The sequence below is a fragment of the Balaenoptera physalus genome (assembly GCF_965194825.1).
Source record: "Balaenoptera physalus genome assembly, chromosome: 10".
NCBI classification, from domain to species: domain Eukaryota; kingdom Metazoa; phylum Chordata; class Mammalia; order Artiodactyla; family Balaenopteridae; genus Balaenoptera; species Balaenoptera physalus.
In genome coordinates this window covers 35,696,708-35,710,910 of record NC_138889.1, presented here as the reverse complement: position 1 = coordinate 35,710,910, position 14,203 = coordinate 35,696,708, and the positions used below count along the sequence as shown (strand labels likewise).

At 35.5% G+C, this 14,203-nt stretch overlaps 1 protein-coding gene across 2 annotated transcripts in view; it reads left to right on the top strand.

Moving 5' to 3' along the window:
* CNTN5 (contactin 5) overlaps positions 1-14,203 on the top strand; it is a 1,367,783-nt gene that overhangs the window by 1,332,263 nt on the left and 21,317 nt on the right. The gene's annotated exons all lie outside the window — the stretch shown is intronic.

Genomic DNA, 14,203 nt, shown 5'->3' with positions numbered 1-14,203 from the left:
GGGGAGTAATTTATAAAATACAAAAAAGAATTAGCATCCAATTGAAGATCTTAGTTGTCTTTAAACTTTTTAATGTTTACTTTTCCTCTGTTTCAACTGCCACTAAGAGAAAATCATCTTGATTTTTAAACAATGACCAAATATAGGACTTGTATACCAACATGGTTTCCAGGCTAAAAACACATTTCTTTATTATATTTGAGTTTTCAAATAATGGCTGAGAACTATTTGATTAATATACAGCCAGCATTAAAGATTACAGTGATTAAGAGTTTATACAATCTTTCTAAGAGTTATAGCAAAGACCATTTATATGAAACCATTACCTATACAATATCATGGATTTATTTCTACAATCTTGCTTCAATTCATTATTTGGCGATAATTCAATATGTATCATATCAGGATTGCATGTTTCTTTTATTAAAATCTCTTTTTCTCCCTAGTCATGCTGCAGGGACCATGTCTGTTCACCAGTGAATCCCAGGACTGGTAGTACTTGGCTCAGGACAGCTACAATAAATATTTGTTGAACAAATGAATATCTGTGCTTCACAATCAGCCCCTTTTGTTCCCACTGTAGAAGACATTGAGGTGGCCTGCCCTGCTCCCCTTCACTGGGCCAGGGCACCATCCCCTAGCTGCTGTGAGTGTTGGCTATGAATGGTTTTCAGCTTCCCCTCTGGAGAACTGCCCTCCACTAAGGGGTGATGCCTTACCTGAAAAGGTACCAGCCCCACAATCAAGCAACCCAAGGTCAATGACTGGCTGACACTGACTGATACTGGTCCCTTGCTTCAAGGAGGAAACAACTTTATGGTGCAGTTTATGATCCAGAGCCTTTGTCATGTACATCAGGCCAAGGCTAGATCACCTGGGACCACACTCTTGCTCAGTTCTTTCTACTTCCCATCCTCTTTTCCTCCCTTCCTTATAGATTCACCTGCAAGCACTCTCACAGTAAATCGCATCATTCAAATCCCAGTCTCAAGCTCTGCTTCTATGGAACTCAACCCAAAACAATTACATGAGTATAGGTCCACCTAGACCTCTGAATCAGAACATCTGGTGTGCATACTTGTAGTAAGCCATAAAGTGTACTCTGGTGTTCAGAAGAGTGAGGGTCCAGGCTTCCACATCTCAAAGTGGTGCTCCTGTCACACAACCAGTCACCCTCAACTTTTTTTCTGCCTGTCCTAATAGCATGACATTCATATTCCCACCATGATTCACCTGTAATAACAGCTTTCTATGAGGTCCTACAGAGATCACATAAGATTTAAGCTTGTGAACAATGGTTCTCTTTCTAAATATAAATCATCATTCATTCATTCTTTCAACAAATATTTATTGGAGGCCTACTAATTAGCAGACACTGAGCTAGATGCTAGGGATAAAACAATGAGCAAATTAAAGTCCCTGTCCTCGTGAAGCTTATGTTGTAGTAGGGAAGGCACACAATAAACAAGCTAACAAATAAATGTGTGATATAATTTCAGTTGATGATGAATGCTGTACAGAAAAACAGTACTGCACAAGAAGGGAGAGTGAGAGTCTGCTGTTTATAGAGGTTTGAGGAATTAACCTTTCTGAGGTTGTGACATTTGACATCATCAAATGAGAGAAAGAAAGAGAGAGAGAGAGGCAGAGAGAACAGCAAACTCAAAGGCTCTGTCTTAAGAGCATGCTGGCCTTGTTCAAAGAAGAGAACAGGAGCGATTTTGGGCAGATAACAGTGAACAACAGGAAGAGTGGTAGCAGGAAAAATCGCCGGGACAAGAACCAGGTTGTATGCAGTCTTGTGAACCAGGAAAAGGAGTTTAGATTTTATCTTCAGTATAAGGAAAAGCCATTAATGATTATGAACAGAGAGTCAAGTCAGGCTCTGACTCATATTTTAAAAGCATCTCTTGGTCTAGAGGGTGAAGAACAGACTCTAGAGAGGACCTCAGGTAGAGCAGTGGAGAAGCGGTCCTTCCAACCTAGCAGACAATGAAGTTGCTTTCGACTAGAACAGTAGAGGTGGAATTGATGAGAAGTGGACCTTTTAAGATATATTTTGAGTGGAAGTGTGGCAGGATTAGATTATGAATTGGATGTGTACTATGTCAAAGTTAATTCCAGAGCTTTTTGACCCAAAGAAGCTGGGAGAATGACAAATCATTCACATACATAAGGAACTGATGGAGAAGAGCATATTTTAGAGAAAAAGATCAAAGATTCTGGTTTAATGTGTTAAATTTTACAAGTCTTTTATTTTATTTTATTTTTTTACAAAAAGAGCTAAGTCTTATTTTAAGAGAAAGGTTAGAGACAGAGCTATAACTCTGAGGAATCTTCAGTATATAAATGGTTTTTATACATGTGCTGGCTGAGATCACCGAATGTTGATAAAGATGTCTGAGAACTGAGCCCTATGTTGCCTCATCATTTGGAACTCAAGAAAGAAAGAGGATATGGCCAAAGAAACTATAGAAGACATTGAAGAAGTTCAGAAGCCAAGAGAAGAATTTTAAAATGGAGTGTTCTACTGAGTCAAATGCTGCTAAGAAATTCAGAAAGATGAGGCCTGAGATTGCCCAATGGGTATGGCCACGCAGAGACCTTACTGACCATGGTGAGAAGGGTTTTACAAAATGCTGGTGATCAAGGTTTTACTAGAGATCAAGATCAAGATCACTCAAGCATGGCACTCAAGAGTGTCAGAGCACAAAGTTTTCTCTAAATCTATTTTATTCAAAACAACAACTTATCACAAGCAAAAATGGAATATCTTTAAGGATATGTTAATAGCATTTAATCAAATTCTGGAGCAATCATCACATTGACTGAATTTTATTTAAAGTAAATCAACACAAATTCTGACAACTATTTTTACACAAAGGAGCAACACAGCTTCCATGGGCACAGTAACATTTATAGTATTTTATAGTGCATTATAAATTGTATTTTTAAAAGGATGGCATCTTGTTACCAAAAAAAAAAAAAAAAGAAAACAATATCTTGTTAATGGGAAAATCAAATGTATGCTTTTCATTATCAGAAAATAATTAAAACTTTATATAATTCAATGACCAAATATGACATAACTGTTATTTTAAGTAAAATATAGTCAGTAAAGACTCTTTACAAGATATACTCTCTCATAAGTGTATAGTTGCTTGTAGATTTTAAAAATAAATGTGAAATTGGGGCATTTGTAGAGCTGTGGATGGACCTAGAGACTGTCATACAGAGTGAAGTAAGTTAGAAAGAGAAAAACAAATATCGTATAATAACACATATATGTGGAACCTAGAAAAATGGTACAGGTGAACCGGTTTGCAAGGCAGAAATAGAGACACAGATATAGAGAACAAACGTATGGACGCCAAGAGGGGAAAGTGGGGTGGGGTGTGTGGTGGTGGTGGTGGGATGAACTAGGAGATTGGGATTGACATGTATACACTGATGTGTATAAGATAGATAACTAGTAAGAACCTGCTGTATAAAAAATAAAATAAAATAAAATTCAAAAATAAATAAAATTCAAAAATAAATAAATGTGATATAAGTAAAACTTACCAGCATCACTCCCACCCCCTCTTTTTTCTACTCTCTATCCCTTTAAGAAAAACTCTACCTCTGCTCTTCACCTTACCCATCCCAGAATTTACTGTTCTCATTGTCTCCTCGTCTTTCTTTTCAGTAAAAAGATCTCCCGAACTAAATATTTCTAAAATGTAGTAACCCCTAAAGCTTAATATTTTATCTCATCACGATCTCCCTCCTCTATTCTATCCCGGCTACAATCCTAGTTGTATTTACTAATAGTAGAACTCTGAGCATGATGACGATGAAACAAGCATTGTTTTTGTCACCAAAGCCAATGAGACTGGTTTCAAGTTTTATGTACTTATCATATCAATCCTGTGAGTCGTTTTTCTAGCCATAATTGCAGCTTTACCTGCAATGTCTAAAGTAGTTAGTTACTATAACCGCTACCAGTCCTGTGCCGTTCTGAAAATAGTGGAGACAGTGTTTTTGGTCACGTCTTCTGTTTTTCCTGAATTGAATGGGTGAATAAGATAGAAAAGGTCCTGCTCTTATGAATACTGCATCCTAATGGGAGAAAATAAATAAATAAATAAATGTGAGAAAAATGAACTTAGATAACAATACATGAAGTGCATAGGTAGAACACACCTGATTCACTTAAGGAACAGAAGGAAGTGGAGCAACTACACCTTGGTGAACAGTGATGTGAGTGAAATTTGAAGTAGTCAGAGAGTTAGGTGGGCAGATACAATATTATGTAGGGATATATAGATTATGAGAAGAGTTTGTATTTCATTCCAAATACAATGAAAAGCCATTGGGGCAATTTTAGGAGGAAAGTGACAATGTCTGATTTACATTTTTTTTTAAATATTACTCTGGCAGCTATTCCATGCAGAATGAAAGGGTGAGGGGAGAAAGGTCAAGAGTAGAAGTTAGGAAGTCATTGCAATAATCCATGCAAGAAATGATGATAACTTAGACTAAGGTCATAACAGTGGAGTAGGAGAAAGGTAGACATACTTCAGAGGCAGGTCTGGCAGGATTTTCTTTTTTTTTTAGAATTTAAAAATTTTTATTTTTAAGGGAAATTTCTCATTTTTAACGAAGGAAGCAGGCTTACATTTAAAAAGGGGGAAATGTAAATAAGGATTTAACAATGCATTTCTTTAACTCAGGACATTCAGTCCATAAATATTTCTTGGATGTTTAATGTGTGGGCAAGGCAGTAGACTATTGAAACTTCAAATTTCCTCCCATTTTATAAAGTTATAAAAATTTTTTCTCTCATGAGACTTTTAAACATGGAGGATAATCTAAACCCAAAAGTATTCTAATTAGTAGTTCAGAATAATGACAATGAATGATCAAATGTGGAGGGAAGGAAAATGATGATTCCTACATCATGGTCTTGGTCAAATGGATGAATAGTGGTACGATTTACCAAATAATAATTATAATAATAAAAATTTAAAGGGAAAACCTGGACAAAGAAGAGATTTGAAAATGGGAAATAAAGAAGTCTGTTTTGCCTAAATTAAATTTGAGATGCCTATTGGAAATTTAAGAGGATAAGTCAGATAAACAATAGGATATGTGAGTTTGGAGTCTAATTAAGAGATCAGGGATGAAGACATAAAGGGAGCAATCATAAAGGTGGTATTTAAAGCCATTCTATTACATTAAATCACCTAAGGACAAATTCCCAGAAGGGAGTAGAGGAAAAGAGAGGATAATACGAAGAATGAAGGGGGAGATAAGCTGTGTCCTGGTGCAATCAGCATGTAGAAATTTAGCTGAAGGAAAGGAATCAGCATGGAGAGTGACAAGGAGAGATCATCTTGATGGAGAGAAAATCAAGTGTGCGAGGTATCAAAGAAACTAAAAGAGCTAATCAAAAAGAATGAAAAGGTCAACTGTGTTTACACCTGCTAAGAGATCGAGATGAAAGCAGAAAAGTTTCTATTGGGTTTAGCAGTTACTGGTGATCTTCAGGAAATTTTCACAATTAAATAAGTGATCAATATCCCTTGTGTTATCAGTTTAGTTACTTCAGGTTGTAGACATCAAATACCCTTAAGAATATTACTTCTATCTAAATAATGACTAGTGGCAGCAATTTGGAGAGAACCTCAATTCAGAACTCCAGACCAGCAACACATTTGTTTGTTGTGGATCATTTAAGTCTCTTGTCAGGATATCAAGGTGTCTTGATATACATTAGAATCGTAACTCTCCAGTGTTATTAGAAATGGGTAAGAGTCAGACTCAACCTCTCAATATGTTTTCGCACCAGTCAATGATTATAAGAGAATCGAATTAACCACTGCAGACAACTATTTTAGCCTCAGATAAAAGCAGTTAAAAGAAGTCAAGATGAGACTTTTATATGGGAAACTTCCCTTGATACACCAGGAATAATAGTGGAGGTACATGAGAAAAAAGAAATCATTTCTGAAGTCATGTGCACACATTTAATTCATTCTAGGATATGGCTCCTGTCAAACACATACTCAACTGCCATTTTGATATGGACAAACTTTATCTCTAGAATACATAGTACGGTATTAACTAATGATAACCCCTCAATGAACTCTTCTTAATAAATAATCAAACTTGAACCTATGTCGTTCACTTGACTCTGAAATCTTTGTGTTTTCTCTTCTACTAATCTTGGGAGGCTACCCTCAAGCAAGGGTCATTTAGAGGGAAGATGGACATCATCAAGAGCAATAAAGTCCTTAAAGCTCTCATAACATCACCTGATCCCCCTTCTAAGCTCCCATCACTGTGCTCTCCTTCCCCTGTATGCTCTTCAATTGACTCACAGCCTGATTCTAATTGTGACCTGGATTGTCAGTCAGATTTGGATCTCGTTTGTCCCTGATCTGACTTTCTGTGTGTTTCGTCTGAATCTCAGTTATCATTTATTATTCATTCACTTACTTATCCACGTGATATTTATTGAATGCCTGCTAAGTCTTGGTGCAGTGCGTGGCGTAAAACAATAAGTAAAATAGACAGAGTCCCTGCCCTTATGAAGTTCACAGTCTAGCAAGGGAGACTTTATTTCAGTTTTTTTCTTTCATTTTTGTTTTTTGGTCTTCTGGAAAGGCCTTGTAGCTCCTTTTGTTTGATGTCTTTGGTCTTGACATTCTTTTCCCTAATGTAGCCAGACCTATAGGGCAGCTGTAAGGATCTCAGTAGGAGGCTTTCCCTGATACCATCTGTCAATTACCCACCTACATTTGGCATTTTGGTCCTTTACAAGGAAGCCTCCATTACACTCTAATTTGTTTACCAAATAATGAATCAAGCATTTTGACTTAAACTATGTTCATCTGCAACTAACTTACACTTTCAAATACATTAACCAATTAATTCAAATCAAACTGTTTTTATTATTAAAATGACTAATTGCTCTATCTAATAGAATGGTCAAAGCAATTGATATGGTAGAAATAGCTATGCATAAAGATAGGGTCAGAATGATGACAGCCCCTAGCCTACCAGAAAATAAAATGACTTTATAGTAAGAGGCTTCAGGAAATTTTAGTAATATCATCCCCTTTAATTTCAAAGTGAGTCCACCCATGGACATTTCTAAATGTCACAATTAGGCTAGATTCGAATTCTGCTATGAAAAGAAAAAAAGTGGTCTTTTCAACAAGTTTGCAAGGCTGCCTTTTATTATACAAGTCTAATACTACCTCACAAAAATAACCATCTGAGGAAATAAGAAAGGATATGAAATCACAAATATAGACACCACTCCATCTAATTGTATTTCACAAATACAATTGAACAATTTTGTTGACATTCTCTTAAAACAACCCATTTGAGAATTTTGTTTACTTACATGGAAGTAGCTTGAGATTTCATGGCTACAGAGACTAAATGTAGACAGCGTTGACATTGAGATATGTGAAATTTCTAGCTTATGACATGCAGTATGATTGAAAATCAGAAGTGAGCTATATTTATTGAATGACTGATTTTTGAATTATCATGACTGCCCCATCTCGAATGCCATCCCTGTCATTGGCCCATGCAAATAAATTATTAGTTTCAGTTTTGAATTTATGAACCCACCAGCATTAAGTGTCCTGTGAATGGTAATTCCTGAATCTTAGAGCAGAGCCTCTAAAGCTTTTCCTAGAATACCGGGATTTTTATGTGCATACAAAATCAGAGCAGATGCCAGTCTAGCAAGAAAAAAGACTAAAGAAAAATAGGGCCAAATTTCATCATCTTTTCTCTGATTTTTCCCAAATTGGGATGAATGACAAAGGAAATTGGGTTATAATGCAACGTTGGATGATTAATATTTGTTATTCCTTCACTTATCAAGAATTTATTATCAGGCACTGTGCTAGGCAGTGGAAATGCAAAAACTATTAAGATCTAGTGCCTGCTCTTAAAAAAAATCACAGTTTAATACTGAGAGATGTTTGTGAGAAATTTAAATAAGCAAAAGGCAGACAGGAAGACATTGGAACAATACAATTCTTATGTCCATAATTATCCCGGGATTCCTTAGCATCCTGATCCTCTGAAGAAACACTAGTGGGATAAACCCATGCCAATGCCCTCCATGGGCATAAGTTTCTGTTTGCTTGAGCATATGCTTCTGTTCCTAAATGTCCTCAATTTTCCTAAATAAAACAATAAATCAATCGATAAAAATTTTACTGAATAAAATAAAAAGGAAATTTTTAGACATATTTTTAAATATTATATTGTATATTCTGCCTGTGAAACAAAATTCCCCATGATTATCAAGTTAATGGTGTTTGTGTTCATTGTGACCTTTTTGGAAGAGTATTATTAAGTATATTTTTTTAATGGCTGGGTTCATTTCAATAATAAGCGACAATGTATTTTTATAGCAGGGGGAAAAGTACACAGTGTCCTAGTCCTAATTCTTAACTTTTCATGCTTATTATGAAGAAGAACAAAAGACAAAACAACTTGTCCCATTTTACAATTCTCACTAAAAGATACACACACCCTTAGCGACTCCTTTTCCCAGGCTATGTTCAAGACTTGCATGTATTTATTTTTAGAACTTCCAGAGGGTATGTAACTCAGAAGTTCATTTTAGACATGTCACTAAAGCCATTTCCACTTATTGATTGTACTGAAAAGACACTAATTGTGTTTTGCTCTATAAAATAAGTTGTAGTGGGGATTTCTTAAGGGGAAAAGGGATGAGATTGTTGTTTTTATTTTATGAGCTGACTCTAATCATCAAAGCAGGAGACAAAAAAAAAAAAAATGGTCCTCACTGTTGTTTGACAATAACTTATATTATGCAGATTGCATTTAATTGGTATAGCAGAGGGTGCAAGGGTGAGTGTGTGTGTGTGTGTGTGTGTGTAAAATGGAATTTCAGACATAAGTTAAAGGGGGAAAAGAAGCCGAAATGAAACCAGTTACCAAAAGGCTAAAACAAAGGCTGTTTTATTTTCCATATGGTGTGTGGGTAGCAGCTGTTTTACAGATTCTTCTTTGGTTTTTTGTTATGACTATATAAAAATAAGAATATAAAAAACTAAACAGTGAGAAGAAAATACTTCTACCCTCCCTTTTCTGAAATTCTGCGGACTCTGGAAAAATCAAATAGCTTTCATGTCTCTATCATTAGATTTCCTTCTTAGGTTATTTTCAGAGACTAGGAGGCTAACTAAAACTATTTATGATTTTAAAAAATCAGCAGATCAAAAGGAAATTATAGAAGTAACTTGAAGATATAACAGTTGCTTAACTTGTTCCTTCTCCTGTCCTATTGAAAGGCAACCCTGTAGAATTCTTTTAGAAAGTAATGAATAACTCAGTGTATACTGTGTTTCTGTTTCATTTACTTCTAAATACATTGCTTCATGGAGAAAATTCTCTAACCCAAACCACATTTCATATTTTCTTCTACTAAAACTTTTATAAACCATTTTATTTTCAAGAATATTAAAATATATGCCTGAATATATTGTTTTACCCACATGAAGAACCAAAAGGGTATGGATGATATCTTTCATCATATTCAGAAGTATTTCCTATTTTTTCACTCTTTGACACAAATGGTAATTTACTGTATGACCTCTAAAGAGGGTTTTTTTCTTTACTCCTAAACCCAGCCATCCTGAGCTCATCATGTCCATCCACAATCTCACTCTCTGTTACATAATACACATTTGTACACAGGAAGCATCCATGCAAAAAGTAAAATAACAAATGTAGACATCAACCCATTTAATTTTACAAATACTTGGAATATTTTTGTTGACATTCTCTTAGAATGACCCATATGAGAAATACCAAATTGCAACAAAATCTTCCTTTTGAGGGTTGGGTTTTTATCTTAAGCACCTGACAACATACTTGTGGCATAGAGGTCCTAATTCAATGAGTGTTGAAGAGATAGATACAGACATGGTCTTGCTTACTATACTAAGAAATATAGAAATATTATAAGGTGTTTGAACATGCACAAAAAGGAAGCTTTGCAAAAGACATGCTTAGCATTATAAAAATGCCAATTACTAATTGACTATTTGCTAATTACAAAATGGCTGAGACTTTATTTTCAAAGGGCAAGACTTCTTTTAATCTACATATAGAAAAGTGCACAAGTCATAAATGTACAGCTCAGTGAATTATCACGAAGTGAACATACCTGTGTAACTACAATCCAGGTCAGGAAACAAAACATTATTAAGAACTAGAGAATCACCTTGTGTCTCTTATAGTCATCATCCTTATTCTTAACCCCACACCCCCACCAAAAACAAAAACAAAAACAAAAACCCAGTATCCTGCCTTCTGATTGGTTTTACTAGTTTTGGGAATATACGGAGCTTTTTATGTCTTGTATTTTTCACTCAACATTATATCGGTAATATTCATACATATTGTTATGTGTTTTCTCCTAAATTTCATTTGTGAGTATCCCACAATTTATTTATCATTCTTCCATTGATGGACATTAGGTCTGTTTGCAGTTTGGGTCTGTTTTGAACAGAGCTGAGTACAGAGAAAAATTTTGGTAGAATTATCCACTTGCAATATTAAATCTAATCCATGATTATTATATCCCTCTTTTTTTTAAGCCTTCTTTGATCTTTGTCTATACTGACCTTGCAAATCTTTCCTTAGATTTATCCCTATTTAATATATTTTTTCTAATGTAACTGTAACCTTTGTGGGTTTTTATACATTTTATTTTTTTTTAATTTTTTTTATTTAAAAAAAATTTTTAATCTTTATTGGAGTACAATTGCTTTCCAATGTTGTGTTAGTTTCTGTTGTACAACAAACTGAATCAGCTATATGTATACATATATACCCATATTACCTCCCTCTGGAGCCTCCCTCCCACCCCTCTAGGTTGTCACAAAGCATCAAGTTGATCTCCCTGCGCTATGCAGCAGCTTCCCACTAGCCATCCATTTTACATTTGCTAATGTATATATGTCAATGCTACTCTCTCACTTCGTCCCAGCTTCCCCTTGCCCTCTTGTGTCCTCAAGTCCATTCTTTACGTCTGCGTCTTTATTCCTGTCCTGCCCCTAGGTTCATCAGAACAATTTTTTTTTTTTTAGATTCCATATATATGTGTTAGCATATGGTATTTGTTTTTCTCTTTCTGACTTACTTCACTCCGTATGACAGGCTCTAGGTCCACCCACTTCACTACAAACAACTCAATTTCATTTCTTTTTATGGCTGAGGAATATTCCATTGTATATATGTGCCACATCGTCTTTATCCATTCATCTGTCAATGGACACTTAGGTTGCTTCCATGTCCTGGCTATTGTAAATAGTGCTGCAATGAATATTGGGGTACATATCTCTTTTTGAATTATGTTTTTCTCAGGGTAAATGCCCAGTAGTGGGATTGCTGGGTCATATGGTAGTTCTATTTTTAGTTTTTTAAGGAACCTCCATACTGTTCACCATAGTGGCTGTATCAATTTACATTCCCACCAACAGTGCAAGACGGTTCCCTTTTCTCCACACCCTCTCCAGCATTTATTGTTTCTAGATTTTTTGATGATGGCCATTCTGACTGGTGTGAGGTGATACCTTATTGTGGTTTTGATTTGCATTTCTCTAATAATTAGTGATGTTCAGCAACTTTTCATGTGTTTGTTGGCAATCTGTATATCTTCTTTAGAGAAATGTCTATTTAGGTCTTCCACCCAATTATAGATTGGGTTGTTTGTTATTTTGATATTGAGCTGCATGAGCTGCTTGTATATTTTGAAGATTAATCTTCTGTCAGTTGCTTCATTTGCAAATATTTTCTCCCATTCTGAAGGTTGTCTTTTTGTCTTGTTTATGGTTTCCTTTGCTGTGCAAAAGCTTTTAAGTTTCATTAGGTCCCATTTGCTTATTTTTGTTTTTATTTCCATTACTCTAGGAGGTAGGTCAAAAATGATCTTGCTGTGATTTATGTCATAGAATGTTCTACCTATGTTTTCCCCTAAGAGTTTTATAGTGTCTAGCCTTACATTTAGGTCTTTAATCCATTTTGAGTTATTTTTGTGTATGGTGTTTGTTAGGAAGTGTTCTAATTTCTTTCTTTTACATGTAGCTGTCCAGTTTTCCCAGCACCACTTAATGAAGAGGCTGTCTTTTCTCCATTATATATTCTTGCCTCCTTTATCAAAGATAAGGTGACCATATGTGCGTGAGTTTATCTCTGGACTTTCTATCTTGTTCCATTGATCTATGTTTCTGTTTTTGTGCCAGTACCATACTGTCTTGATTACTGTAGCTTGTAGTATATTCTGAAGTCAGGGAGTCTGATTCCTCCAGCTCCATTTTTCTTTCTCAAGATTGCTCTGGCTATTCAGCGTCTTTTGTGTTTCCACACAAATTGTACAATTTATTTTTCTAGTTCTGTGAAAAATGCCATTGGTAGTTTGATAGGGATTGCATTGAATCTGCAGATTGCTTTGGGTAGTATAGTCATTTTCACAATGTTGATTCTTCCAGTCCAAGTACATGATATATCTCTCCATCTGTTGGTATCATCTTTAATTTCTTTCATCAGTGTCTTATAGTTTTCTGCATACAGGTCTTTTGTCTCCTTAGGTAGGTTTATTCCTAGGTATTTTACTCTTTTTGTTGTAAAGGAAAATGGGAGTGTTTCTTTAATTTCTCTTTCTGATTTTTCATTATTGACATATAAGAATGCAAGAGATTTCTGTGCATTAATTTTGTATCCTGCTACTTTACCAAATTCATTGATTAGCTCTAGTAGTTTTCTGGTGACATCTTTAGGATTTTCTATGTATAGTATCATGTCATCTGCAAACAATGACAGTTTTACTTCTTCTTTTCCAAATTGGATTCCTTTTTTTTTTTTCTTTCTCTTCCCTGATTGCCATGGCTAAAAATTCCAAAACTAGGTTGAATAATAGTGATGAGAGTGGGCACCCTTGTCTTGTTCCTGATCTTAGAGGAAATGCTTTCATCTTTTGAGATGATTGATTGAGAATGATGTTAGCTGTGTGTTTGTCATATATGGCTTTTATTATGTTGAGGTAGGTTCCCTCTATACCCACTTTCTGGAGAGTTTTTATCATAAGTGGTTCTTGAATTTTGTCAAAAGCTTTCTTTGCTTCTATTGAGATTATCATGTGGTTTTTATCCTTCAATTTGTTAATATGGTGCATCACATTGATTGATTTGTGTATATTGAAGAATCCTTGCATTTCTGGGATAAACCCCACTTGATCATGGTGTATGATCTTTTTAATGTGCTGTTGGATTCTGTTTGCTAGTATTTTGTTGAGGACTTTTGCAACTATGTTCATCAGTGACATTGGCCTGTAATTTTCTTTTTTTGTGACATCTTTGTCTGGTTTTGGTATCAGGCTGATTGTGGCCTCGTAGAATGAATTTGGAAGTGTTTCTCCCTCTGCTATATTTTGGGAGAGTTTGAGAAGGATAGGTGTTAGCTCTTCTCTAAATGTTTGATAGAATTCGCCCGTGAAGTCATCTGCCCCTGCACTTTTGTTTGTTGGAAGATTTTTAATCACAGTTTCAATTTCAGTGCTCGTGATTGTCCTGTTCATATTTTCTACTTCTTCCTGCTTCAGTCTTGGAAGGTTGTACTTTTCTAAGAATTTGTCCATTTCTTCCAGGTTTTCCATTTTATTGGCATGTAGTTGCTTGTAGTAGTCTCTCATGATCCTTTGTATTTCTGCAGTGACAGTTGTTACTTCTCCTTTTTCATTTCTAATTCTGTTGATTTGAGTCTTCTCCCTTTTTTTCCTGATGAGTCCTATGCAATGTCTTTTTGGGCTCACCATTACCTCAGTTGTCTGCAGGCACAGTGCTTGGTAAATAATACATATCCAAAACAATTTTTTGAATAAGTAATTAAATTAACAGTTTTGAAGATCTCAAAGTATGGTAAAATATTTACATTTCAATATGCATTTTGATTATTTTTTAAAACTCTAAACTTTGGCTTCCCTGGTGGCGTAGTGGTTAAGAATCCACCTGTCAATGCAGGGGACATAGGTTCGAGCCTTGGTCCAGAAAGATTCCACATGCCACAGAGCAACTAAGCCTGTGCACCACAACTACTGAGCCTGCGCTCTAGAGCCCACAAGCCACAACCACTGAGTCTGCACACCACACTACTGAAGCCC